Consider the following 27,552-nt stretch of genomic DNA (forward strand, 5'->3'; position numbering starts at 1 on the left):
TGAACCACTCAGATGTCCCATTGATGTACAATCTTATATTAGTTTCGGGTGCACACATAGTGATTTGACAATTTTACACATTATGCAGTGCTCACTCACCATAGTAAGTGTAGTCACCATCTGTCAGCATGCAGTGTTGTTACACTATTATTGGCTGCATTCCCTATGCTGTGCTTTTCATCTCTGTGACTTATTTATTTTATAACTGGAAGTTTGTTCCTTTTTATTTTTTAATTTATTTTTTAAAAAGATTTTATTTATTTATTCATGAGAGAGAGAGAGAGAGAGGCAGAGACACAGGCAGAGGGAGGAGAAGCAGGCTCCATGCAAGGAGCCCTATGTGGGACTTGATTCCAGGTCTCTAGGATCACGTCCCGGGCTGAAGGCAGACGCTTAACTGCTGAGCCACACAGGCATCCCAGTTTGTTCCTTTTTAAAGATTTATTTTTATTTATTTTAGAGCGTGGTGGGGAGGGGCAGAGGGAGAGGGAGAGAGTCTCAAGCAGACTGTGTCAAATATGGAGCCCATTGAGCCCATCGTGGGATTCAATCTGAGGACTCTGAAATCATGACTTGAGTCAAAACCAAGAGTGGGACCCTTAACTGATCGAGCCACCCCGGCACCCCAGAAGTTTGTACCTCTTAATCTCCTTCACCTGTTTTGCCCATCCCTGCACCCACCTTCCTTCTGGCAACCACTAGTTCTCTGAATTTATGTCTTTGTTTCTACTTTTTGTTCTGTTTTTTAGATTCCATGTATAAGTGAATCATATGGTATCTTTTTCTGACTTATTTCACTTAGCATAATGCTGAGTCCATTCATATTCTTGCAAATGGCAAAATCTCATTCTTTTTTATGGGTGGCTGATATTTCTGTGTGTATCTAGGTACAGATACATATATCACATCTTTGTTACCTATTCATCTATTGATGGACACTTGGGCTGCTTCCATGTCTTGGCTATTGTAAATAATGCTGTAATAAACATAGCAGATGCATATATCTTTTTGAATTAATGTTTTCTTTTTCTTGAGTAAATATCCAGCAGTAGAATTCCTGGATCATATAGTATGTCTATTTTTAATATTTTGAGGAACCTTCATAACCATTTGCCACATGGTTACACCAATTTACATTCCTTTTTTTTTTTTTTAAAGATTTTATTTATTTATTCATGAGAATACACAGAGAGGAGAGAGAGAGAGAGAGGCAGAGACACAGGCAGAGGGAGAAGCAGGCTCCATGCAGGGAGCCTGATGTGGGACTCCATCCTGGGTCTCCAGGATCACGCCCTGGGCTGTAGGCGGCGCTAAACGGCTGAGCCACCGGGGCTGCCCCCCAATTTACATTCCTACCAACAGTGCATGAGCATTCCCCTTTCGCTGCATCCTCACCAACACCTGTTTCTTGTCTTTTTGATTTTAGCCATTCTAACAGGTGTAAGGTGATACCTCATTGTGGTTTTGATTTGCATGTCCCTGATGGTTAGTGATGTTGAACATCTTTTCATGTATCTGTTGGCCATCTGTATGTCTCATTTGGAAAAATGTCTATTCAGTCCTCTGCCTATTTTTTATTTTTTATTTTTTTGGTGTTGAGTTGTCTAAGTTCTTTATTTTGAATATTGGACCCCTTTTCAGATAATATCACTTGCAAATATCTCCTTCCATTCAGTAGGTTGCCTTTCTGTTTTGTTGATGGTTTCTGTTTTTTGTTTTTTCTTCGTCATGCAGAAGCTTTTTATTTTGGAGTAGTCCCAACAGTTTGTTTTGCTTTTTCCCTTGCCTGAGGAGACATCCATAAATATGTTGCTAAGGCTGATGTCCAGGAGTTTACTGCTTATGTTTTCTTTTAGGAGTTCTATGGTTTTGAGTCTCATATTTAGGTCTTCAATCCATTTTGAGTTTATTTTTGTGTACCGTGTAAGAAAGTCATCCAAATAGCTGTCCAGTTTTCCCAGCACCATTTATTGAAGAGCCTGTCTTTTCCCCATTGGGTGTTCTTGCCTCCTTTGTCAAAGAGTAATTGACCATATAAGCGTGGGTTTATTTCTGGGATCTTTATTCTGTTCCATTGATCCGTGTCTGTTTTGGTGCTGGTTCCATATTGTTTTGATTACCACAGCTTTGCAGTGTATCTTAAAAACCTGGGATTGTGATGCCACCTTTGTTCTTGCTTATGATCTTTTTTTTTTTTTTTTTAAATTTTTTACTTATTTATGATAGTCACAGAGAGAGAGAGAGAGAGAGAGGCAGAGACACAGGCAGAGGGAGAAGCAGGCTCCATGCACCAGGAGCCTGATGTGGGATTCGATCCCGGGTTTCCAGGATCGCGTCCTGGGCCAAAGGCAGGCGCCAAACCGCTGCGCCACCCAGGGATCCCTTGCTTATGATCTTTTAATGATGATCTCCACCTAGGGGCGCCTGGGTGGCCCCGTTGGTTGAGCCCTTGCCTTTGGCACAGGTCAGGGTCCTGGATCGAACCCCGAGTAGGGCTCACTGCTCAGTCTGCTTCTCCCTCTCTCCCTGCTTCTCCCCCCTCCAGCCTCGCTCATGCTCTCTCTCAAATGAATAAAGAAAATCTTTAAAAAAATATTTTATTTATTATTTCATGAGAGAGAGACAGAGGGAGAGAGAGACAGAGAGAGAGAGAGAGAGAGAGACAGAGGGAGAAGCAGGCTCCATGCAGGGAGCCCTACGTGGGACTCCATCCCAGGACACCAGGATCACGCCCAGGGCCAAAGGCAGGTGCTTAAACCGCTGAGCCACCCAGGCTGCCCAAGAAAATCTTTTCTTAAAAAAAAAAAAAAAAAAAGAAGCTTGTATTTGGTCACTGACCTCTGCCCTCCAGAAAGAGCACTTAACTGGTTTCCCCTGGGGAGGAGTTAGGCATCCTCAAACAGACCAGGAGCATCAAGAGAAAAAATATCCTTCTGGAGCACCTGGGTGGCCCAGTCAGTTAAGCATCTGACTCTTGATTTTCGCTCAGGTCATGATCTCAGTGATCTCAGGGTCATGAGATCAAGCCCCGCATCCAGCTCCTTGCTGGGCATGAAGCCTGCCCCCACCCACCCACCTCCGTGTGTATGCTTTCTGTCTCTCAGAAAAAGAAAATAAAATCCTTTCTCATGGAAATCAGTGGAGAGGTAGATGGAATACAAATAAAATTCGTGTTCAATTGATAGAGGAGTGTGTTGCATGTGTACCTGTCATCTGGTGCTCACAAGGAAGAGCTATGAGGGGACAAAGGTGCTGGCTCCTTGGTGGAATTGACTTTTTGTTCTGTTGTACCTAGGTCTTGGTGGGCCAGATGGAGGGCAGCCAGAAGGAGAGTGGATAGAGGGATTTGGAGGGTCCTAGACCAGGTGTTTTGTATCATTTAATCCCCTCAGCAACTTGGAGGGGGCTGCTGGTCATCTTTCCACAGTTGAGCAGCCCACCCCCTGGGCATCTGGGGAAGGCTGCTGGGCCCAGCCCTGGTGTAGGGCTTGCCAAGCCTGGTGAGCCTGGGCACATGGCCTGAGAGCTTGCCCCTGAAGTCTAAAGTGTGAGATATGTAAAGTCCAAGGCATATTTGGAGAATTTCTAATTCGATAAAACATTTAAAAAACGAATGGAAAAAGCATATGTGGCTTTTTCTCAATGTGAAGTTGAAGAACGAAGCCTCAGTGGAGGGCTGTCGGTCAGTGGCACTGTCGTACAGAGTCCTGGTTGCATAATTTGGAGCACTGGGGAGGTTTTGACCTGAATTTTGCAAGACATTCTTCAATTACTGGATAAACAAATAATGAAGCTGCTCATCGATGAGAGACATGGCAAATTCTGTCGTTTGTAAACTGTTGTTTTGGAGAACAAGGACAAGTTTTTTTTTTTTTTTTTTTTTGTCTTTTTTTAAAGGATTGTTTTTAAAAAAAAAAAAAAACACTGCTGGTTGTCTCTTTCAGTAACTTTGTTGCAGGGCACTTGGGCAGGAATATTTCACATAAATTCTTCCCTGGGCTGACCTTTAAGTTCAAGACATTTGCTCAGGTGCCCAGGCAGATATCTGGCTGCTCTAAGGTGTTTATTTTGTGTCAACTCCAGCCATAAAAGTTTTCTTAAATCTGGTGCAGAATGAATTAAATCCCCACATGTGGTTTCTAATTTGAAAACCCAGGTGTGTGCTTTTGTTTCTAGAGGTGTCCTGTTTTCAAATGTAGGAAGGTGCTCTTACAAAGCAGCACACTAGTTATATTAAGTGCAAAGCAATTTAAAAGCAGGAGTGAATTTTCAGTTCTTGTGAAGCCGTAGGCTCAGTCCTTCCCAGCATGGGCTCCTGGTCAGAAAGACCAAGCCGACTCCTGTTTCTTCCAGCCCATTCCCTGTGCAGAGCTACAGTTTCAGATTTCCTCCTGCAGCTCTGACCGCAGTTCATCTTTTCTCTCCATACATAGGAAACTCTTTTTTAAAAACAGAATCATCACTGGGTGGTATGTATTATTGCTTTCACTCCTTGAGGCAGCAGACCCTCACGACCTGCTGAGTGAATGCAGAGAGGTGCCAGAGGGGAGAGGCTAGGTGGGAAGAGGGGCAGTGGGAGCCTGGACCTGTGCCTGGCCAGCCCTGCGAACGGTGGGGTGGGGGAGACCAGGCAGGGCAGCCTCGTGGTTTGGGGGTCACTTCTGCCAACCCAATTGATTATCCCAGTCAGACGTTCTGTGTCCTGTGGCATGCCCCATTAGCCGCTTTGGGTGGCCTTCGGCTCACGGTTGGGGGGGGGCCCTGCTGTCATTTCAGGGTGCTTACTTTCTTTGAGACTGTTTAGCACATTGTTTTATTTCTTTGTGTGTCATCTTCTCTGGCTGGACTTTATTTATTTATTAAGTAAGGTCTATGCTCAGTGTGGGGCTCAGTGCCGGGCTTGAACTCATGACACTGAGACCAAGACCTGGGCTGAGATCAGAAGTCAGAGGCTTAATCGGCTGAGCCACCCAGGCCCCCCCGCCCCTGCCCCGGGCTGAATTTTAAAATGAAGACCTCGGGGCACCTGGGTGTCTCGGTTAAGTGTCTGACTCTTAATTTTGCTCCTTGTAGGTGGGCTTTGCAATCAGTGGGGAGTCTGAGATTCTCTACCTCTCCTTCTGTCCCTCCCTCTGCTCGTGCTCTCTCATTCTTTCTCTCACTCTAATCTTAAAATAAAACGAAGCCCACATTGCTGTTGACTCCTTCTTGTGAAGGATATAATGAATATTTATTAGCCAGTTAAATTTTTTATGTTCTTCTGTGATAAAAAGTTTTTATTTTGGAAAAAAAAATGTAGGTATACAGAAAAGTTGCAAAGATAATACAGAGCATTCTTATATACTTTCCCCTAGTTTCTCCTAATGTTAACATATTATGTAACTACAGCACAGTTGTCGAAATGAAGAATTTCCCGTTGGTGCAGTGTTATTAACTAAACTACAGACTTGACTTGGATTTCACCAGTTTTTCCACTGAGATTCTGTTCCAGGATCCAGTCCAGGATAGCACATTGAGTTCAATTGTCCTGTCTCCTTGGTTTCCTCCATCTGTGACAGTTTCTTTTTCACGACCTTGACAATTTTGAAGAGTGTCAGTCGGATATTTTGTGGAATGTCCCTCAATTTGGGTTTGCCTCATGTTTTTTCTCACATTATTGTATTGGACTTAGGAGTTTTGAGGAAGAATACTGCAGAGGCAAAGTGCCTGCCCTATCACCTCAAATCAGGGAGTACAGTGATGTCAGCATGATTTAGCCCTGGTGAAGTTCACCTTGTGGGCTTAGTATTTTTTATGCCTTGGTTTTACACGTTTTACATGCACTCTGGTTCCCCATAAAGTTGCCATTCCTTTCAGGTGAGGACCTCTGTTCTGCTTGCTTTATGCCTCCCCTTCCCTGACTGAGGATTCGTGCTGTGGACTTGCCGGGTCACATAAAAACACATTTGGACTGCCTTGATTCCATGAGTATTTAACAATTTTCACAATCACAAGTGAAACAAGATTGGTCCTATATTGGTAATTGTTAAAACTAGGCATCATTGTTCTAGTCTCTACTTTTTATACGTACGACATTTTCCATAAAAGATGAAGGGGAAAACATTTCCAGTCTACAGATATAATGAATCCCAGATTGTTTTGATAGTGTAGGTGTTATGATGTTGGTTGTTGCCAGAGTTGTTCAGGCTGTTACTCATCTTAAAAGTATTTGATTCTTCCCCCGAGGCCTCCATAGGAAGAAAAACTTGTGTGTAAACCCATGTTAAGTGGTACTACTAGTAATTATATAAAAATAATATTTCTTAACATCTTGGAGGAAGAAAAATAATTGGTGTGCCATCAGAAAATAATTCTACATAGAATGAGGTTACAAATCATTTGGAATTCATTTGTGGAACAGAAAGAAAATCTTTACTATTTATCGTCATTTTTTTTTTAAGATTTTATTTATTCATGAGAGACAGAGGCACAGAGACACAGGCAGAGGGAGAAGCAGAGAGAGGCAGAGAGAGGCAGAGACACAGGCAGAGGGAGAAGCAGGCTCCATGCAGGAAGCCCGACATGGGACTCTATCCTGGGACTCCAAGATCATGCCCTGGGCCAAAGGCAGGCGCTAAACCGCTGAGCCACCCAGGGATCCCTATTTATTGTCATTAATTTGTTGGAAAGAGCATCTGAATCTAACAAATTTGTTTTTTTTTTTTTTTTAAGGTTTTATTTATTCATGAGACAGAGAAAGAGAGAGGCAGAGACACAGGCAGAGGGAGAAGCAGGCTCCATGCAGGGAGCCTGATGTGGGACTCGATCCCAGGACTCCAGGATCATGCCCTGGGCTGAAGGCAGCGCTAAACTGCTGAGCCACCCAGGGATCCCTGAATCTAATGAATTTGGACACGGTCTATTATATGTGCACAATTTTGACATTACAAACTGTGAGTCTGGTGTTAAATAAATGTAGCAGAGAAATACCGATACCATTTAAAGATCCTAGTTAACCTTCCTGAGCCTCAAGACACTTTTGTTTTTTTAAAGGAGTTTATTTGAGAGAGAGATCTAGCAAGGATGAGTGGGATGAGGGACAGAGGGAGAAGCAGATGCCCTGCTGAGCAGGGAGCCTGACATGGGGCTTGGTCCCAGGCTTCGAGATCATGACCTGAGCCAAAGGCAGATGCTTAACTGACTGAGCCACCCAGGCACCCCTCAAGACACTTTTTAATATGTAGGGAATTGTAAGTGGATTTTGAAGGGGAGTGTACTGGGGAAACAAGCACAGAAGGACCCAGGGTCTGGGTAAGCTTGCTCTTTGAGTTCCCCTCCCATTAATCTGCAAACACATGGTCACAGAGTGAGGGTTTGGGAAAATGAATGCTGTCACAAAGCATAATAAGTACACTCAGTGCCACATATTAAGTCCACATCCTGGCCCTGGAAGTTAGTACTCTTGACTCTTAATAAAATATCCCCCAGCCTTAATCCAAGCGCATAGGTCCTGTCACAGGACTTCTGACCTATCAGAGGTCTTTGTACAGATTGGCATGTGTATGTTCATTGTCTGAGTTTGGTGGTCACTCAGCTCTGTGGGTCACGTGTGCTGTTAGAAGCGCTGGGATCTCTTGCCTCCTCTTAGGAAAGGGGCTGTATGGCTGCTGTCTCCCCTTTCTCAGGGTTATCACTGGGAGGGTCAAGTTGTGAGAGCCTGAGAAGTCTCCTTTGCCTGCGTGTGGCTGGCACTGAGGAGGGGGCCCTTCATTTGGTCCTGTTCATCTGGTAAACTAAGGTGTGCTTATTCTGCATATTGTCTTCCTTAGACCTACCTCTGTATGGAATTAATTTGCATGACGTTGAGGTCTTAAAGAACCTCTATACTGTGAATGAGATTATTGGTCTGAGGCTGGGACCAGCATCTTCTGCTTTTGGATGCAGCTGGAGAGCCTTGACGCCTCCTGGGACTTAAGTTTGTTTACAAAAATGGTTCATAAAATCTCAGACTTTATGGAGTGAATTGTGGGGTACACACAGGAATCCCATCCCTTGGCTTTCCCACATGAAATATTGCATTGATGAAGCCTGCTGCAAGGGTACTGCACCTCTCTTGATGATGAGGTATCGGGCTTTGGTTAATAAGCATCTTGTTCTAGGGTTTATCCAAAACGGGATTTGATGGAAGTCTTGCAGGCAGGGGTGTACCCTCTATATCTGTTGGAGCTCAGAGATTGGGAGTGCTGTGGTCCTGAGCGCCTTCTGTGTGACAGTGGTCTCTCCACAGCCCTTCTACTTGCTGCCATGGAGTCACCCATCTGGCTTTAAAATCTCGTAAGGAACTCAGTGTATTTCTTCATTCTAAAGTCAGTGCATGGACTCTGTAAAATACAAGTACAAATAATCAAAAGGAGAAAATCACTGTCAATACGTTGACGTACACTTTCCCAGATCATTACATTTACTCACAAATGTGATTTTTAAAAATAAATACGATCATAGGATTTAAACTGTTTTGTAACCTGTCCTTCTTTACCTTACTCTCACACATGGGAGAAATGTGTTCCTCGTCTATACTCTGTCTTAAGCTGGGTCACCTGTCACAGATGCACAGCATCTGCTGCCAGGCCAAGCAGCTTGCTTTCTCCCTGTGACTCCTGCCAGGTGGCTTGTAGTGTGCCCTTGAGACTTGTTCTGGACTCGGCACTCTCTGCCACTTAGCCCAGTTGGACTCTTGGCAAAGTCCCCTTACTTTATTTTCCTTCACAAGACTTTTGAACCAGCCCCGTCCATGCCCATACTTTGTTCCTTGTGATCACTATGGGTGTGTTCCATTCAGATTGTGTCATTGATTCCCTGATTTTCTGACATTTATTTAATTGATTTCCTGCTGTCTCACTTTCCTGGGGGTTAACCTTATGCCTCTGCCACCTAAGTATGTGCCTTCCGTATTTTGACCCTATCCCTCCAGAGACCTCTTTGACCCTTCTGTGACATTAGCCATGATCAGTATCATTGGGAGTTTCCAGTTCTGTCATCGGGATGACTTCACTGGCTGCCATTTAAAAATACCCTACCTGTACATTGTCTCATTTTATCTTCACAAGCCCTGGGTGATACTTGAGGCTGTCTTCACCTTACAGGTAGAGGAACCTAAAAGCTTGCCAGGTCCTTTATCTGCTCACTGCCTATCTCTGTTGCTTGGCCCCTCTCAGCTCTGTGTTTCCCATGTGGTGTCTGTGGCGATCGTGTAGGGGACCAGCCTCTAACCTCCTCACTTGGCAGTACCTTGTCCCATGTCAAAGAACAGTTGGGAGCATTGTGATTGTTTAAGAATAGTAGACTTCAGTTTCAAATAGTTAAAGTAGAAGAAAAACATAAAATTTGTAGAATGAGATGCACTTTTAAGTTTATAATTGGTATTCTATTTATAAGATTATTTTTGTATTTATTTTAGAGATTGCATGATTAGGGGGAGGGGCAGATGGAGGAGAGGGAGAGACAGAGACTCTCAAGCAGACTCCACACTGAGCATGGAGCCTGATGGGGGCTTGATCTCAGGACCCCAAGATCATGACCTGAGCCAAAGCCAAGAGTCAGTTGCTTAACCATCTGAGTCACCCAGGTGCCCCAATTGGTGTTCTATTTTAATCACATTTCAGACCTGCGAATGGAAGCTTTTAGGGATTAGAGACCATGTCTTTTAAGTTGAATTTATATAACACCAGTGCTTACAGACTTTAGATTCACTCATTAAACTCTAAATGTATACTAATTACATGCCAAACTGAAGTATGGTATTCTTTTTTTTTTTTTAAAGAAACTTTTTTTTTTTTTTTTAAGATTTTATTTATTTATTCATGAGAGATAGAGAGAAGCAGAGACCCCAGACAGAGGGAGAAGCAGGCTCCATGTAGGGACTCCAGGATCATGCCCTGGGCCAAAGGCAGGCGCTAAACCACTGAGCCACCCAGGGATTCCCTATTCTTTTTTTTAAAAATATTTTATTTATTTATTCGTGAGAGGCAGAGACACAGAGGAAGAAGCAGGCTCCATGCAGGGAGCCCGACGTGGGACTCGATCCTGGAACCCTGGGATCACATCCTGAGCCAAAGGCAGACACTCAACCGCTGAGCCACGCAGGCATCCCTAAAGTATAGTATTCTTTTTTTTAAGATTTTATTTATTTATTCATGAGAGACACAGAGAGAGAGAGAGAGAGAGAGAGGCAGGGGCACAGATGGAGAAGCAGGCTCCATGCAGGGAGCCCGATGTGGGGCTTGATCCTGGGACTCCAGGATCATGCCCTGGGCCCGAAGGCAGGCGCTAAACCGCTGAGCCACCCAGGGATTCCCCCAAAGTATAGTATTCTTGAGTACGGGTGCAGAGGTCCCCTATTTCTTGGTACATTGGGATTGTTGATCTTTTTTTTTTTTTTTTTTTTTTTTTTTTTTTTTTTGTTGATCTTTTTTTAAAAGACTATTTATTTGACAGAGAGAGCGCGCAAGTAGGGGGAGCAGTAGGCAGAGGGAGAAGCAGGCTCCCTACTGAGCAAGGAGCCAGATGTAGGGGCTCAATCCCAGGACCCTGGGATCATGACCTGAGCTGAAGGTAGACACTTAACCAACTGACTGAGCCATCCAGGTACCCCAATATTCTTGGTCTTTTCCCATCTTTCCTCTCTTCTTTATCCTAAGCACTGGTCCAAATGGAGAAGAAGTAATGGGAGCATTCTGGAATGCTAGCGATCATGATTTCCATTTATTTATATATTTATACCTCTCCTGGTTTCACAAAGAGTTTGAGTTGGTTGTTTGGGACTGCCAAAAAGAAAAAAAAAAGGCAGAACTGAATTCTTCCTTTGCCATCTCCAAAGCAACGACAATAAAACATGTTTATTTCTGATGAGGACCTCGGAGGTCACCAGCAGTCTCCCACACCATCCCAGCATGCTTGTGGGACCTGACAGGCTCTGCTGTCAGAGAGAACCCCATGTAGCAGCTTTATGCACTGTGACTGCTGTGTGACGTGGGCAGGCCACTTCCCCCAGGGCTCTAGTTTTCTCATCTGAAAAATGGGCATAGGACTCTCACTTTGCAGAGTTATCATGAAGAGTCATTGCATGTAAAGAAACTGGCAAATGTGTATAAAATATCATAAAATAGTCCTTATTTTATCCTCTATTTGGAGGGTTTCTTTTTTTTTTTTTAATTTTAAAGATTTTATTTATTTGAGAGAGAAAGCTCGAGCAAGGGGAGGGGCAGAGGGAAAAGCAGGCTTCCCATGGAGCAAGGAGCCCTAGGTAGGCTCAATCCCAGGATCCTGGGATCATGAGCCAAAGGCAGATGCCTAACCAAATGAGCCACCCAAGCGCCCCTATTTGCAGGGTTTCTAAACATCAGTTCATAATGGTATTTTTACTGCCGTGGTGCTAAAATAGCAACATTGTAATTCTTTACAAAGCTAAAGATATTTAGTTTGAGGCTTTTTTTTTTTTAATTTTTATTTTTTATGATAGTCACACAGAGAGAGAGAGAGAGAGAGAGAGGCAGAGACACAGGCAGAGGGAGAAGCAGGCTCCATACACCGGGAGCCCGATGTGGGATTCGATCCCGGGTCTCCAGGATCGCCCTGGGCCAAAGGCAGGCGCCAAACCGCTGCACCACCCAGGGATCCCCCTAGTTTGAGGCTTTTGATATATTCTGAAGTTGTATGATTTGCTTTTTAGTGTTAAAATGCCTTTTTTATTATTTAAATGCCTTTGAAATGAAATAATGGGAGGTGATTGGTCTTTCTTTTTAGTGCTCTCAATGGACAAAATAAAGTTGGCAGCCTTGCACTGGGCGCTTCTGCCTTCAATGGGATACCCTGGTCAGTAAAGCTGGGGGAGGAGGAGGCTCCAGCCTGAGAGGCGAGTGACACAGTGCCTTCTTTCCCTGACTCAGCTCAGTGCCCAGTCTCCCTGGGGATTTCTCAATCCACCCCATTTTCCTACACCGAGCTCCCTGCTCAGGTCTGCTGTGCAGCACTTGTCACACTGTGAGGTCCTCTGGGTGCTTGTCTCTCTACCCTACTGAACTCTAAGTTCCGTAAGGGTAAGTGTGGGGGATCATTTAGCTTGTAACTTCCAGAGTCTAGCATAGAGAGGGCACATAGAAATAAATGAGGGGGAAAATCACATCAATAAACCTCCAATAAAACATGAACAGAGCATATCTCTAACTTTATTCCTGAAAGTATCCCCAAACTCACCACAAATCTTATTCACTCCTTTTTGAATTTAGAGCTTCCTTCAGGGATCATTTTCCATCTTCAGTGTGTTGCCCAAGGAAGACTTGAGCTGGTCCCATAATTGCAAGTGACATCTTAACCACTGAGATGTTGTTAGGAGCCCAGGTATATCTTCTCACGGTGGCATTTTATAAAATGTGTAAGAAAAGAAATTAACATATTCTTCATATCACATTGGTGCTTTGAAGTTTTTCTCAACTGGGCTTTCTGCTTTAATTAGTTTGGCTTCTTTTTTTTTTTTTCTTTAGCTTTGGGCAAGTGCCAGGGAAGCAAAGAAGCTTATATAAAGGGTTTTAATTTCTTTTTTTTTTTTTTTTTTTTACTTTGCCAAAGATAGGATGGGTACTTAGTTCAGCTTGTTCTGGCACCTTCTTCTTTGATTGAAAATGTTAGAAATTTGGCTCAGTTTATTCCCTTCTATATATATGTTTGGGAAGACTAAAGGCAAAATGGCTCTATTTATGTCTTGTTTCATGAAAAATATGAAAGGCTAACACATAGGATTTGAACAATAGCCGCTACCCTCTCCCTTACCCAGAAAAAAAAAAAAAAAAAGATTGACCTATCAGAATGTTTTATATAACCTGTTTAAATTCTAGGACTTAAGATTTACTTATCATTTGAAGAAAAAGAAAAACTAATACCTATCATTATGGCATTAGATTTACTTGTTTACTGACTGTCAAACAGCCATTGGAGCCTGTCACTGAAAGCTGCCATTTCTAAGTCGCTGGCTGATGTTATCACGCTTTTACTACTGTGATATTGGAGAGCTGAGTTAACCTGGTTAGAAAGTGCACCGTTCAGGTTCATCAGAATCATTAGTGTATGTTAGAGGATCAGCAGATCCAAGAACTGAGACCCAGTGCGATGAGGGTACGCTGGCACTGTGCAGAGCTTGGTGGCATCTTGCAGGCCAGTCCTTGGTGAAAGGCAGTTGCTGCTGTGCTGCCCATGGGGGTGGGGGGGCAGTTCTCTTGTTTAGGCTCTGCAGTGGGCTTCTCTCCTGTCTTCTCTCAGTCGTTCCCCTTCCTCTTCCTTTTCTTTTTATTGAGATCTTAATTTACATACAACCAAATGGACCCATGTAGAGACTTCAGCAAATGGAGATGCCTGTGTAGCCACTGTCCCAAGCCAGACAAAGAACATTTCTGTCACTTTAGAACTTTTCTCATGCCCTGTACAGTCAGCCTCCACCCGGCCCCTGGTCCCAGGCAAACATTGATCTGTCACTATGGATTTGTTTGGCCTGGTTTAGAATTTCATGTAAATAGAATACCCAGTGCACCCTTTTGCATCTGGCCTCTTTTGCTTGCTGTGAAGGTTATGTGATTTACCCATTTGCATCTGTCAGAAGTTCATTCTGTTTAAGTGCTGAGGTGTTTTGTGCTGCTTGGTGATGCTGCACACAGCTGTTTCCATGACCTGTATGAAGTGGTTGGAGGAATCAGGGCTCTGTGGAAGTATGTGCATGGTCTGTTTGCAGATCTCCTTCCCCCAACTCTCCTCAGCAATTGAGGAAGGCTGGGGGGAAGAGTAGAGGAAGTGCCTTGCCATCCAGGCCATCACTAGTCCCAATGGTCCTTGAAGAGTTTGGCTTCTCAGAATAGCTCTATTCTGGTTATCTCCAGCCTCTGGTACCAGATACAATCCTGGTTTGCCTTTTGGGAATTGGGGAGATGGGGGTTCCTAATGATGTGAGGCTTTGTGACCACAGGGCCTCTTCTAGAGCTTTTGCATGACTTCCACCATCCTGGCAGCTGCTAGACCACCTGGCTCTGTGTTTAGGGCTTGCTAAGTTCAGGGACATGAGAACCGTGGAGCCCATCTAGCACGAGGTGGCCAGGTACCTCCACCTGTCACACCAGAACCTCCACCTGCCTTTGAATTGTCTGGCTATTCCCTGGCCGTGTCCGGGCTCAGCTGTTAGCTTTAGTCGAAGAGGGAGGACTGATGCACAGAACTGCAGTTTGCGCTGTTTTATGAACAGCCTGATTCCTGTGTGCCCATAACCTCTTTAAGAATCACCTTGCCAGAGTCACTGGTTGTTTCTGGCTGGGGAAAGACCAGGGAAGGGGGGAGAAAGAGATGGCAGCTAAAGTGCATGGGGTTTGTTTTTGAGTTGATGACAGTATCCTAAAATTTACTGGGGTGATGGTTGCACAGCTCTGTAAATACACTAAAAACCATTGAATTATGTACTTTAAATGGCTGAATTGTATGGTATGTGAATTACATCTCAATAAAGCTATTTTAGAAAAAGTGTGGCAATAAAGCCAGAGCAGACTGATAGAGGAATGGGGGGGGGGGAGTCGCATGGTGAAAATTTTATTCTTTCCCCCATGTGACACAACCTGTTGCCAGAGATCCTCGTTCTTCCCAGGTCTAGTTCCGAGGCAGGCATGAGTGTGGTACAGAAACGATGGGCTTTGAACACGTCAGGCGGACCTGAGTTCGAATCCCATTCTGCCATTATTTGCTGGATGATACTAAGCAGGTTGCTAAGTTTCTCTGGTGGTTTCCTTTCTGTAAAATGGGGTAGAAGTACCTCTCTTACTGCATCTTTCAGAAGAGCTCAGCAAAGGCAGCCATTTGCACCATGTGCCGACCCTAGAACAGAACAGCGGTATCAGAGAGAAGCAGCTGGTCTGATGTGGCCCGGATGCCTGTGCCTCGGGCTCGCTTAGTGACAGCTGCACGTGCACCCAGCATTGGTCGAGGACTGATGTCCTGAAGGTGTGGGTAGTCTTCAGCTAATTGGCTGGGTTTTGTTTTGGAATTTTTTTCCTGCCTTAATCTGCATGGTTTGAGTAATCGTGTGGGAAGCTCTTGGAGAACCCGCTCCTGTCCCCACTACCTCCCACCCCCCACTTGGTGAAGCCTTCCCTGACACCCCCTCGCCCAGGTCACCGCTCCCTTCACTGTGTTCCTTTATCCCTGGGTGCTGGCAGTTCTCAGCCTGTGCCGTTTGTATTTACTTATACATCTGCCCTGCCCGGACAATTCGGGGCAGGGACGTTGGCTTTTACCATGGGGGCCCTGAGGCCTCAAGCCCTGTGCCTGGCACTAATGTTTGTTGAATGAATGCCCAATGGTTTCAAGTCTGGTGACAGAAACCAGATTGGAACTGGAAATACCAGTTTAGGCACCACGTGCTGCAAGAGGTTAGCTGTTGGGTTTCCCTGGAGCAGTGTTTCTGTCCTAGTACTGCCTTAGGGGGCAGGACAGCTGCCTGAGCCAGTCTTGTCTTCTGCTAGAGGGGTGCAGGGCAGCTGGTTTCCAGCTAGGAAGCCCCCACCTGAGGTGATGGGGCGGGGGAGAGAATGCCCCAGCCACCCTGGAGAGCTGGGTTCATTACCCCATAGTCCCACTGCTCTCTGTATTCTCAGTTCACTTCAAATCAGATTTTATTATGTGGCAGCTGTATCCAAGACCCACTTCTAATATACCAAGGGAAACCAAGATGGAGAGGCAGTGTGGTGTAGTGGCTAATAGCTGGATTCTGGAGCTGACTGGGTTTGGATCCTGGCTCCACACCATGTGCTGGCTTTGGGATGCAGGGCAGGTAATATAACCTCTCTGTACCTCAGTTATCTGAGCTGGAAAATGGAAGAGGTGACAGTCCCCTGATAGGATTATTTTCATGATTAACCATAAAATAACCATTATATAAATATCAAGCAGCTTGTGTTTGTTGGATTACGATAGATAGATAAGTAGGTAGATAGATAGATAGAATGAGTGAGGGTCTTAAAAAACCAAAATGAGTAAATCTACCTTGCTGTGATTGTCCTCTCTCATAACCAAGAGCCTTAAGTAGGACTCTAGGGCAAAGAAGAGTTTTTGGTCATGCTAGCTGATGAAAAGGAAAAGTAGATAATCAGCTTGCTCCGCCAGAACTCAAGTGCTTATTCTTTCTTAGTGGAAGGAAATACGCCCAGCAAAGGACTTTTGTGACCATATTTTTGTGCTGCTTAAACTTAGTTGAAATGCTTGGGAAGATAACTGCCAGGCTGTTCGTTTAGGAAGCCTGACTGTGTGTTGTGGTCAAGTACCTGAAGTAGTCTCCAGAAACCTTATTCAGCCTTTTCCAGCCTTAGTGTCCATCACTGGACAAAATGAGCGTCAGAGCCATTCAGCCCCCCAGCAAGCCCCGAGACGAAGCAGCTGGCCTCCCTGCAGAGCAGTGTTGGCCTCTCTGTGAGGGTGCGTGGGACCTAACTAGGCGGACTGGGAATACAGTGAGGTTTGCGATGGGTTGTCTTCTGTGGGTTGTTTTGGGGGCAGTTGGGGGGGAGGGTGGCATAATAATTTTCTAAGTGGTATGAATTATTATCATATGTCAAATAATTGACCCTTGTGTTGAGATGGTCTTTGCTTCATTGGTGTTTTTCCATCAAAGAATTTCTAAACATGGATTTTGGAAAGATATTTTTAACCTATTTTGTTTTGTGTTATCGAGTCAGGCTAGGGGGCCCATGTTGCAAGGAGAGAATGGGCGGGCTCTGTTCTGGCCACCATCACTTCAGTGCAGCATCTAGCTTGCCATGGCGTTGGGAGTGCACATGAATCTTTTGGGAGGGTACTTCGGGGAAACTGAGCTTTTGAAATATTCGTTTCTTATGTTTTTACAGAGTGGTTTCAATACCTGCTCTTTCTTGTAGTATTTCTAGTGTTTCTATTTTTTGATATTGCATACTTTTTTTTAAAGATATTTTTTCCTTTTTTTTTTTTAAGTTTTTATTTCTTTATTTATGAGAGATGCAGAGAGAGAGGCAGAAATGCAGGTAGAGGGAGAAGCAGGCTCCTTGCAAGGAGCCTGATGCGGGACTTGATCCCAGATCCCGGGATCACACTCTGAGCCAAAGGCAGAAGCTTAACCGCTGAGACACCCAGGTGTCCCTGTTGATACCTTTTAAAAACACTTTTTATTGAAACAATATACATACAAACATACAAGTGCACATATTTTAAGTGTGTTTAGCAGTGAATTTTCACAACTGCAGCTCATGAACAGCTCAGGAAATAGCCTTGCTCAGAAGCATTCCTGGGAACCCTTTCCTGCCTGGTCCTTATTCCATTCTGTCTTGGCTTCAAGCCCCATAGGGTAGTTGTGCCGCCTCTTCACTGTATCTAGAGGGAATTCTACTGTATGTATTTTCGTGGGTGCATACATTTTAAAATGAATCAGGACTTCTTTCTCCTCCCCTAAAATTATTTATTTATTTATATAAATAATACACTTATATAAATAAATATATGTATATATATTTTCTTTTTCTTTTCCCTTTTCTTTTAATTTGTTGTAAAACTCTAGGAAGAAAGGTGTTTTGGGATTTGGCATTTCCTTCTAGGGGCTCACACTTGGATATTTGAGTGCCTTGGGGGAGGCAGTCATGCTGCAGAGAGGCTGGGGTCTCTACCACTGAACCTGCATGTGTCTTCCCATGCATCTCCCACTGTGGAGCTGCTTTGTCTTACTGTGTGGAGTCACAAAGAGAAGTTGAGTTTTACATGTAGGGACAGTGTAAGATCATCCTGTGCAAGGAAGTCTCTATATTACATTAACTCCTGTGACGCCTGGCACCTTAGCTCCAGCACAGGTCTTTTCTCCCTCCTAAGTGGAAGGATCAAGTACAAGGAGAAATCCTAGGACTATCATATGCAGTGTAAAGTAGTTTATATGCAAGTTGATGTTGGGGAGGGAGGGAGGGTAATAGGACTTCTGTTCTCAGATCTGCTCTCTGACTTTATCTCAAATCCCAAGATTTCTGTTTGGCCCCTCTCTGAAAGGAAAGCGCTTTTGAAAAGAAAAAAAAAAAAAAAAGGAAAGCTCTTCTGTGATTCTGTGATGGTCCCAGCAGGCCTGGAGCAGAGGTCTGAGAACCTGGTGCCTGTTCGGTGCCTGCAGCAGTGTAGGGGACTGGCCTTATCTAGCTGCAAGGAGCCGGCAGCCAACAGGAAATGATGAAATGTGCTGGGAGAATTCGGCTGGGAGCTGGAGGTCAGACATACCAGCAGGGTTGGAAGGAGGCAGGTACGGAAGCTGATCTGCAAAGTGAGGCAGTGAAGCTGGCGTTTGACAGCAAAACGTGAGTGTGCTATTTAAGGCATATATTTCCTTTAAGGGAGACCTTTTTAAAAGCAGAGTTTTCATTGATTTTTTTTTCTTCTGAAGAGTGTTTCTGAGTGTTTGATTTAGCAGAAATCTCACCTATTAAACACACTTAGTTTTAGAGCTCCTTGATGGAAATGTTCACTCAGTTCAATATTAACCGAACGGTGTGTAGTGTTTATCCAAAATGCTTTGAGAAAATGTCAGAGTAAATGTTTGATTTCCTTGGTAAATAGATTTTGGCCTAAACAAATGAAAGACGTGCTTTATAATTTTTACTCTGGTTTTAGAACATATATACATGTTTCATTCCTAAATAGATGGAATAAATTAGAAACTTTGGCATGGCTTAGGCCAGCTTACATACTTCGAGCTGTATTGTTTTCTTTCTGGGGAGCTAAATGAGTTACTTGAGTTAACTATTAATAGAGGGTTGGTTTCTTTTCCTACTGTCAGGCACTCTGTCTTTTACATGCTGCCATTTCCTTTCTTAAACAGCCAAATCTAACCTACAAACACGGAAATGGGACTCGGGAGAAAAAGCGAACAAATTAGCTTCTCCGGTTGACACTAATTGCTGTTTCATGGCCGTCTGCTCCAGACTCCCAGAATTAGCATGTGGCTTTCTCCAAGGCCCCCTCTGCCTTCCTCCTCCGGCAGTTCTTTCTTATTCCTCTTTACAGCTGGACCCGGTGCCCTCTGCTCCGTCTGACTGCTGGTCACTAGACACTATGCTTTTATTTTTAGTAAATAGCAAAATGTAAAAGTTTTATTGTTCCAACAACTGAGAAGCCTTACGTGTGTATTTCTTGTTTCTTCTCTGGAAGTCATATTCTGGAATTGAAAAATTATGGTTCCTCTTCCCTCCTTTTTGTTTATGTAGTACTGTGCTTCTAATTAGAGTGTTTTTAAAAAATCCTGATACTTGAGTGATCCATCCACTAAGGGAATATGCTTTTGAATTATTGCTGTGAACATTTGAAAGGCAGTGTCATGGTCTTCCTTCTGTTTTTTAGAAAGTGCCATACCGGTACAGTCTATGCCACCTAGAGAAGTGTATTTTTCTTGTTAGGTTGTTACTGTATGATTTGTGTATTTCTGATACTTTTAGGTTGTGTTTTCTTGTTTTTTAGAAGTCCCTTGAATATGTGATATTTTTCTCAGACCTTAATGAGGTCCAAAGGTTTTGCCCTTGCTGTTGTAATTCTAAGTATCTCCTCAAATTCTTTGCTTCTTCATACTAAGGTATCTTACTGAATTCTAGATGAACTTTAAATGCTGCGTTTATAAAAATAATAGTCATAACTTCAGACTGAACATATCTTACAGGTCTGAGATTTATTCCAGTAGTAAGATTCATCCTCTCCTTACCTCTTTCTTTTTATGCATCGTTATTGACTTGTCCAAGGTCACACAGCTTGTTGGTAGCTGAGCTTCTAGTCAATATTCTAGACTGGCTTCTGGGTCACCGGCCTTTCTTCTACCAGCTTTCTCCACATATTGTCTCACAATTAATAGGGCTTGGCTAAGAATGACTTTTTTCTTTGATGAATCCCATTTTCATTTGTTTGATTTTTCAAATATTCGGTTTTTCTGGAGTAACTTCCCTAAGTTAGTACCACTAGGCAAAGTATACAGTGAATTATCAGAAGCCCAAAGAAATTGACATCTCTCCCTCTGAGAGAGATTTTTTTTCTTAAAAAATAGAGTTCTCGACTATGTAAAGTTTTTCTTGCTTTGCCACTAAACCGTGCCTTACTCAGTTGTTACTGTTATAAGCATACCTCATTATATGATTACCTGCTAACTGAGAAATCCAAACTTAAACTCATAGCCATTACAAGAAATAGACCAAAGTACTTGGTTCTTTGAAAGAGGATTCTTTAGGATCAGAAAGAAAACCCTCAAGTCTGGGGGCATTTCAGTCCCTCTGAGGAAGTATCCACAGCATTAAGTCTGGACTGCCCAAGTTTTAGAATGTGGCAGACTTTAAAACAATACTCTATCATGTGAAAAAAAAAAAAAAAAAAAGAGGGTAATGATTTAATATATGAAAGTGGAATTTATGCACAACTTTCCAGAATCAGTTAAAAATAGTCTCTCCTAAAAATTGATTTGACTTCTTCTGAAATTCAAGTCTGGGAATTAGACGCGAATAGAGGCCTGAGAGCAGTGGGTAGAGTCACTCTTCTTAGACCCTGATGTGGTGCCACTGTCCAGAGTCACTTTGAATTCCTTGCAGAGGTTCACAGAGTGGTAGTTACTTGTATTTTCTGAAGTATTTAAGAATATATGCCTTCAAGAATTTCAGAAAGAAGTACACTACAGGAAAACAGATATTTTCATAAACACTTTCATTGTATTTGAAATTGTGCTCAACAACTTTATACCTATTTTACTTTATATATATATTTAAAATTTATTTTTATTTATTTGAGAGAGAGCAGAGTGAGAGAACACGAGTGGAAGGGGAAAGGCAGAAGGGGAGAAGCAGGCTCCCTGCTCAGGGAGACTCAATCCCAGGACTCCGGAATCATAACCTGAGCTGAAGGCAGACACTTAACCCGCTGAACCAACCAGGCACCCCCTTATTTTAATTTATAAAACTTAAGAACGAAGTAGCATATGTGATCAGTGTTTCTATGCAATAGGGTGGCACTGTGTCTTCCCTCCTGCAGCTCTGGCAGGCAGTTTTGTCATTAGCCTTGAAGAAGCTGCTGTTTTCGGTTGAAGAGCCAGATGACCACATCTGAAGGCCAAAGAAAGGGCAAATAGGGAGCAACTTGGTTCACTTCTCCCATAATTTAGTTATCTTTGTTTCCCAACTAGCATTTTATCTTTACTGTTATATTTTCAGTACATATTAAGCATAGAATAGTTTAACTGGCTTCCTTTTCTTAATATATAATTGACCTTCTTAATGTATATGTACGTATATGTGTAATTATGCATGTAAATATCTGTATACATAGGTATATAATTAGTATATGATTGCCCTAGTCAGTAAGTAATGCTTGATATTCCTCCTTGCCGCTTGCTTCTGCCTACATTAGTTTGGATTCTGGTGTGCCTGTGAATCTAAAGATGTGAAGGGGATATGGTACTGGCTTTACTGTAGACTGAGGAGGGTTAGGGCAGCTCCTGGGGTGCTTTTGGCCCCGAAGCCTCTCAGAGTTCATGCTGTTGGTGTCATCCAGGCCTTCCTCATTTCCATCTCTCTTCGGGGCTTCTCTCCAGGACAGCTTCTAGCCGTGGCCTTAGAATCTTCTCTTAAGGCCTTGAGAAAACTTTTGCCAGTATGCTGGCTAGATCCTAGATCCTAGAGCGAGGGAGAGAGGAGAGTGAGTGCACACGTGTGTGTGTGTGTGTGTGTGTGTGTGTGTGTGAGAGAGAGAGAGAGAGACTCCTTAGACTCTGTCGTTACTGAATCATAAGAAATGAATCTTTACGTGGACTAATGAAGCATATTGTTCTATTTTTGGTTAACTTAAAGAATCTAACAGGAAGTATTCTGAATTTAAAATGTGTGCCAATGGCCATCAGAGTATTAAGGGATAACAATAATCCTCTCCTCTCCTTCCCCCTTCCCCCCCTCCCCCTCTCTCCTCTCCTCTCCTTCCACATGAAGCCTGTGCTGAATTTCATATTCAGTCTTGTTTCCCATCGGGGTTGTTCTGCAGTGGAACAGTTGTTAAAGGGGATCAGGGGAGAATGATTTTGCTTACTTGACAAGATGTTGATGTGGTTACAGGCTAAAACATTGAACTTCCCAGTTTGGAATTCTGTCTTTGTTTTCAGTATCGGTAGGGCTAGTATAGTGAGATAAATGAAGTACAAGGCAGTGTGTGGACAGCAAAGTGACCTCTGTATGGTTCTTTTCCACTATGATCTGACGCATAAAGAAAAAATAGCACAGGGCACAGTGGTCTGATGACCAAATACTTGTTGACCTGGAGAGCAGAAATGTTTTGTTAATTTCCCACCTGTGAGTGTGTTCAGCGCAGGTTCCTCTAGATCTGGCCTGTGCTGTGTGGAAGAACGTTATATGACAAGGCCCCAAGGCCATGCAGAGAAGGATCAGAGCCACTCGCGGAGAAGGCTTTGCATATTTCTTGTTCAATGCCAAGACATTATATTTATTCTTGGGCTCATCCAGTAGACTGCTAAGGTTGACGAGTGTGAGTTTAGGATAGTAGATGTTGTCCTAATGGCGAAAACTCACAGCAAGTCTCATATGTAGGCTGTGATCATCCTGGCACCTGACTGCTCGCACTGACAGATGTGCAGGCACCTGAGCAAGCTCTGTGCTTCTTTCCAACCATTCATTAGGTCACCTCCTGGAGGGACAGTTCACCAGGATGCTGGGTGGCTGGATTGGGTGATGTGCTCACTTACGCCTGCTTATGTTCATACATTCAGTTTGCCCACTTGGCAGAGTCTCTTGTCCACTGAGTGTACCTCAGGTCTTGTGCCAGCCCTGGGGTCCATGATGGTCGAGACTCCGTTCTTACCCCTGAAGAGCTCATAGTCCAGTGGGGTAGAGACTTCTAAGTGCCAGGGTGACGAGTCTTCTCATAGAGCTGGAGGGACCTTATTCTGCTGTGGAGAATGGAGAAGGTTGGGGAAAATATCACAGTTTGGTAGTGGGTTTCAGAGAGAGGGGCCTGTTGGGCAGATGAGGGAGGCAGAGGACACAGTGTGTGCAGAGGCAGGGAGAGGGAGAGACTGTGCCGAACCTGGGAGTCTGACATGGCCAGACTGCAGCACACAAGTCGATGTGCTTCAGGTTCCTCTGACTTAGCAGGCCCAAACCAGTTCTTTTCCATCCTAAACCGGTTCTTTCTTCTGAACTGTTTCTCTTTGTGGCAGTTCCTATACCTTGCCTCCAGAATGAGGAATTTTTAATCCCTTTTCCTCCTCTGCACCTCCATTCCTGGCATAATCACTTGCTGTGTCCTCTGTTCTTCCTGAACATTGCTCCTCTGTCCTGGTCTCTGAACCATTTCTCTTCCTCTCTATCCTCTAGAGCTGCCCTGGCCAGTATAGCAGCCACTGAGCACATGTAGCTATTTATATTAAAATGAATGAAAAGTCAGATTAAAAAGACAGTTCCTCAGTTGTACTAGCTGCCGTTCAAGTATTTTGTAGCTGGTGGCTGGTCTGTTGGACAGCCCAGGTCTAGAGGCCTGATGGTGTGTTCTTCACTCTCCATTGGAGGGAGCTTTCCCTCCTGGACTGTGACCAGGTCCCTCCCCATGACCTTCCCCAGGAGCCCAAACCCCTGGTGTGGCCCTCAAGGGGTTTTGCCTGCTGGCACCTGTTTTACCTCCTGGTATCTAGCTCTTCTCTCTCCTGCACCCCCCGTCCCCCCCTTCTTGATCCTTTCATACGTTTTTACCTTAGTGCCTGCTACACTTTCTCTCTCCAGAATATCATTCCCTGCCTGGGCATTCCTGTGCAGGCTGCAGATTTAGCGCCCGGCTCTCTCCCTGGCTTTCTTCAGGTTGGTCTCATTTTCTCTTTGTACTCCAGCTTACTTGTAATCACATGGTGGTACTTGTCTCTTAGAGAGTACCGACAGGTGCTTATCCTTTGGTGTCGTGGTTTGTCTCTCTCTGTGGCAGGCGTGCTGGTTAGGCTGTGGGGACACATAGATTTAATTTCAAAACCAACCCTTTACTTGCCAGGTAGCTTTGGGAAAGATATTTAACTCATATTCTCTGAGTTTCAGTTTCTTCATCTGGTATTTTCCTTGTGTTAAATGAAACCAAATGCTTAGAGCTCCTGCCTGTGCTCTGATGGCTATTCCGTTGTAGCTGAGCCATCACTCTAGAGTCATCCTGGTACCTGTCGGCCATGTGAAAGCCGCATTATCTACAAATAATGATATTTTGTTTCTTTTCTAATTCTTGTACCTTTTACTGATTTTTCTTCTTGCATTGGCCAGTACCTGCAGTACAGTTTGAATAGAAAAGGTGGTAAGAAGCAGCCTTTTCTTGTTCCTGTGCTATTTGCTACAGTTCTGGTGAGTTGTTTTGTTGGTCTTTGGTTTTGCTTGAGATCCATCATGCCCCCCGCCTCCATTGCATTTATTTTCTCTCTCTCTTTTTTAGTCTAGAAGTTAAATTCTCTGTCTAGCCCTTTAGTGGTTATGCCCCAAATGTCTTTTCTGTCTCCTCTCTGAAGGATTTAAAACATTTTAATTCCACACCCCTCCCAACTTATCCTGGATTTCTTTTTTGAATTTTAAAATCCTAAAAATTAGATACTGTGTTTCATATAATCAATGTTTATATGTCATTGTATTTACCCTTATATTTGCTTACCATTTTTTCTTGTGCTTCAAACTTTCCCTTTGAGATCATTTCTTTTTGCCTGAAATAGATCCTTTAGAATTTTTTCCCTGTGATGTCTTTGGAGGGTGGTGGTGGTGGTATCTATTTTATCTGTTTGAAAATCTCAAGTTCTTATTAAAAACTAGTTTTGCTGAGTATGGAATTCTGAGATGGCAAATATTGTTGCTCAGCATGTAGAATATATCACTGCAGTGTCTTCTGGTGTTCATTGTTGCTCTTGGTCCAGTTATCATTCTTTTTGGTCTTTTCTCTTTGGCTGCTCTTATGACCTTTCCTGTGCCTTTGAGGTTCTAAAGTTTTACTTTAATTTATCTTGGCATGCTCTTGCTTTTTTTTTTTTTTAATTTTTATTTATTTATGATAGTCACAGAGAGAGGCGCAGAGACACAGGCAGAGGGAGAAGCAGGCTCCATGCACCGGGAGCCCGATGTGGGATTCGATCCCGGGTCTCCAGGATCACGCCCTGGGCCAAAGGCAGGTGCCAAACTACTGCGCCACCCAGGGATCCCTGGCTCTTGCTTTCTTTCTAAAATCTTGCTTGAATTCATTGGGCTTCTTTGATCTGTGGTTTTGTGTCTTTCAGCATGCTGAAAATGGTCTTTAAAGATTGCTTCTTACCCATCCTTAATGTTATCTCCTTCTGGAAGTTTCTTAGATGTAAGTTAGGCTTCACTGTTTTTCCCAAGTCTTTAATCTTTTATATTTTCTTTCTTTGTCTCTCCTTGTTACCTGAGAGAAAAAGCTGACTTATCTACTTATATTCCTTCTTTAAATTTACCTTTTTGTTGTCTTTAGATTCCTTTATGATAATTTAGAGTATAATAGAGTGATGTAATTATATTTTATTCAGCTTTTAAAATTTTTCAGTGGGAGACACATTAAGATACCTGGTTTACCTAGCTGCTGGAAACAGAAGTCTGTTCTGTCATAGTGTATGTTTGTGTCAGAGCCTAGCACATTCCATGACTCATTCATTCCAGACGTGTTTATTTTGCTCCTATTGTGCATCACTGCTAAGGATGCAGGGATGAACTCAACACAGTTCTTGTTCTTCAGGAGCTTCTGTTCTTGTGGGTGGTGAGAGACAGTATATAAATACATAATTTGTCATGGGAAGCTGAGTATTATTTAAAAAATAAAACATCTTTTGGGGGCTGATGTGTCAGAGAAATGGGGACAGGTTAAGCTTTTTAAAGAAGGTGGTATGTGATGATGATGTGAGGGAGCAAAGTCTGCAGACCCTGGAGGAGGGGTGTTCCTGGCAGAGAGGAAGCAGGTGTGAAAGTAGGCCTAAACCTGGTGCATTTAGAGGCCCACGGGAAGGTCACCGTAGCTGGAGGAGCCAGGGCTAAGGGTTGGAATGAGCCAACACTGAAGCTAGGAGCTGGGGCCAGATCACATGGGACCTTGTAGGTCAGAGTGAGGAGTGTAGATTAGTAATTAGTGTTTTTCAGCATACTGAAAGATAAAACTATTGGCAAGTTTGGTGGCTTGACCCAGGGTAGCTAAAGCAGAGATGATGTGAGGTGGCTACACTCTAGCTTTGTTTCAAGGTGGAGCTGATGTAGCGTGTGAGGGAAGGAGAGGCATCAGGGGTGGCATGGGGGCATTTGTCCTAAGCAGCTGTGTGGGTGATGGAGCTCTTTACTGAAAAAGAAATACTGGATAGGATCCTGTCTGGAGGATGGAGGAGCCAGTGCTGAGTTTTGGGCAGAGAGTCACAAGACCATCCAGTAACTGGTGTGCAGAGAAGAGGGAAGAGTGCGGAGGCCTGGGCCCTTTGGGCTTTATAATGGTGAAGGTGCTGCTGGACGGGGTTGGAAGGTGTATGGGCACCTGTACTGAGTGACTATAAGTGATACACACAGACACGAAGATAAAGGACATGGATTCCTTTACCAGAAATCTTGGATTTCGTGCTTATGGATGTTACAGAAGGGGCCTAGGGCACTGCCTTGTTTTCCTTTTGAATTTTCAAGGGACCTAACCAGTATTCTTAGGACCAAAAAATTAAATACACATATGCAAAAAAGAAAACCCCCAAACTCACATATTGCCATCTAGAGAGGGTGAATAAAGTTCCCATTTACTTGAATATTTGCTCAAGTGTCTCCCCCTGAGGGAAGACCCTTCACTGACCACCATCCTGTCTGTGCTAGCCCCCAACACTCTGTCCCTACTGGCTTTATGGCCTAGCCCAGCCCTCAGCACCGCCAGCTGTGACATTTCCGTCCTGGTCTGTTTGCAAGTCCTCCAGGCCCTAGAACGTCCGTGATGACTTTCTCACCCCGTTTGCCCCTGTGCCCCATGTGCCCTGTGCCTGGCATGTCAGAACCCCTCATTACACTTTGCTGAATGAAGCAGTTCACATTTTGGTACATAGCCTCCTGGACTGTTCTTCTGCATAATCACCCATTCTTAAATCTGTATTTTTAAATAAGCTAAAGTGGTCAGTGATTTAGACCTCAGGTGCTGCAGCAAAGCACGACCTGTGCCCTGGTGGGCATCTGGTGCTGTCTCTAGTCTGCATCCAGCCTCTCGGAGCAGCTCCTGAGCCTGGGCTGTGGTTGGAGCACCTCATCCTCTCACCTGGCTTCAGGCTGCAGGCGTCCCCCTTCTAAACCCCCCTCCTGCTTGCCTCTCCACTGTCCTCTACCCTCTGTCCTCCCTGTCCCCTAAGCAAGTGTGAGCTTGTCTTCTCTTTTTGGCTGTATTGTGAACTCCTGGGCTGCAGGGCTGGATCTTATTACGAACTTCACTTTGCTCCCTTCTGCCAGCTCTTAGCAAGGTTTCTGGCATTCAGAAAGTCAA

General features: G+C 43.9%; 1 protein-coding gene and 1 long non-coding RNA gene across 5 annotated transcripts in view; one reads left to right on the top strand and one right to left on the bottom strand.

Moving 5' to 3' along the window:
• PACSIN2 (protein kinase C and casein kinase substrate in neurons 2) overlaps positions 1-27,552 on the top strand; it is a 136,692-nt gene that overhangs the window by 32,681 nt on the left and 76,459 nt on the right. Inside the window, exon 1 of one of the 4 annotated variants that reach the window (XM_038550312.1) lies at positions 18,216-18,362. The exons of the other annotated variants lie outside the window; for them this stretch is intronic. The gene's annotated coding sequence lies outside the window, so the exon portion shown is untranslated. Of the gene's footprint in view, positions 1-18,215; positions 18,363-27,552 lie in introns of those variants that run through there. 4 annotated transcript variants of the gene reach the window in all.
• Positions 20,970-27,336, bottom strand: LOC111097635. The gene is made up of 4 exons (XR_005365538.1): positions 24,712-27,336; positions 23,784-24,023; positions 22,369-22,984; positions 20,970-21,704 (listed from the first exon to the last, which is right to left on the bottom strand). It is a non-coding gene; the product is annotated as an uncharacterized LOC111097635 (long non-coding RNA).

The sequence above is a fragment of the Canis lupus genome, chromosome 10 (genome assembly GCF_011100685.1).
Source record: "Canis lupus familiaris isolate Mischka breed German Shepherd chromosome 10, alternate assembly UU_Cfam_GSD_1.0, whole genome shotgun sequence".
NCBI lineage: Eukaryota > Metazoa > Chordata > Mammalia > Carnivora > Canidae > Canis > Canis lupus.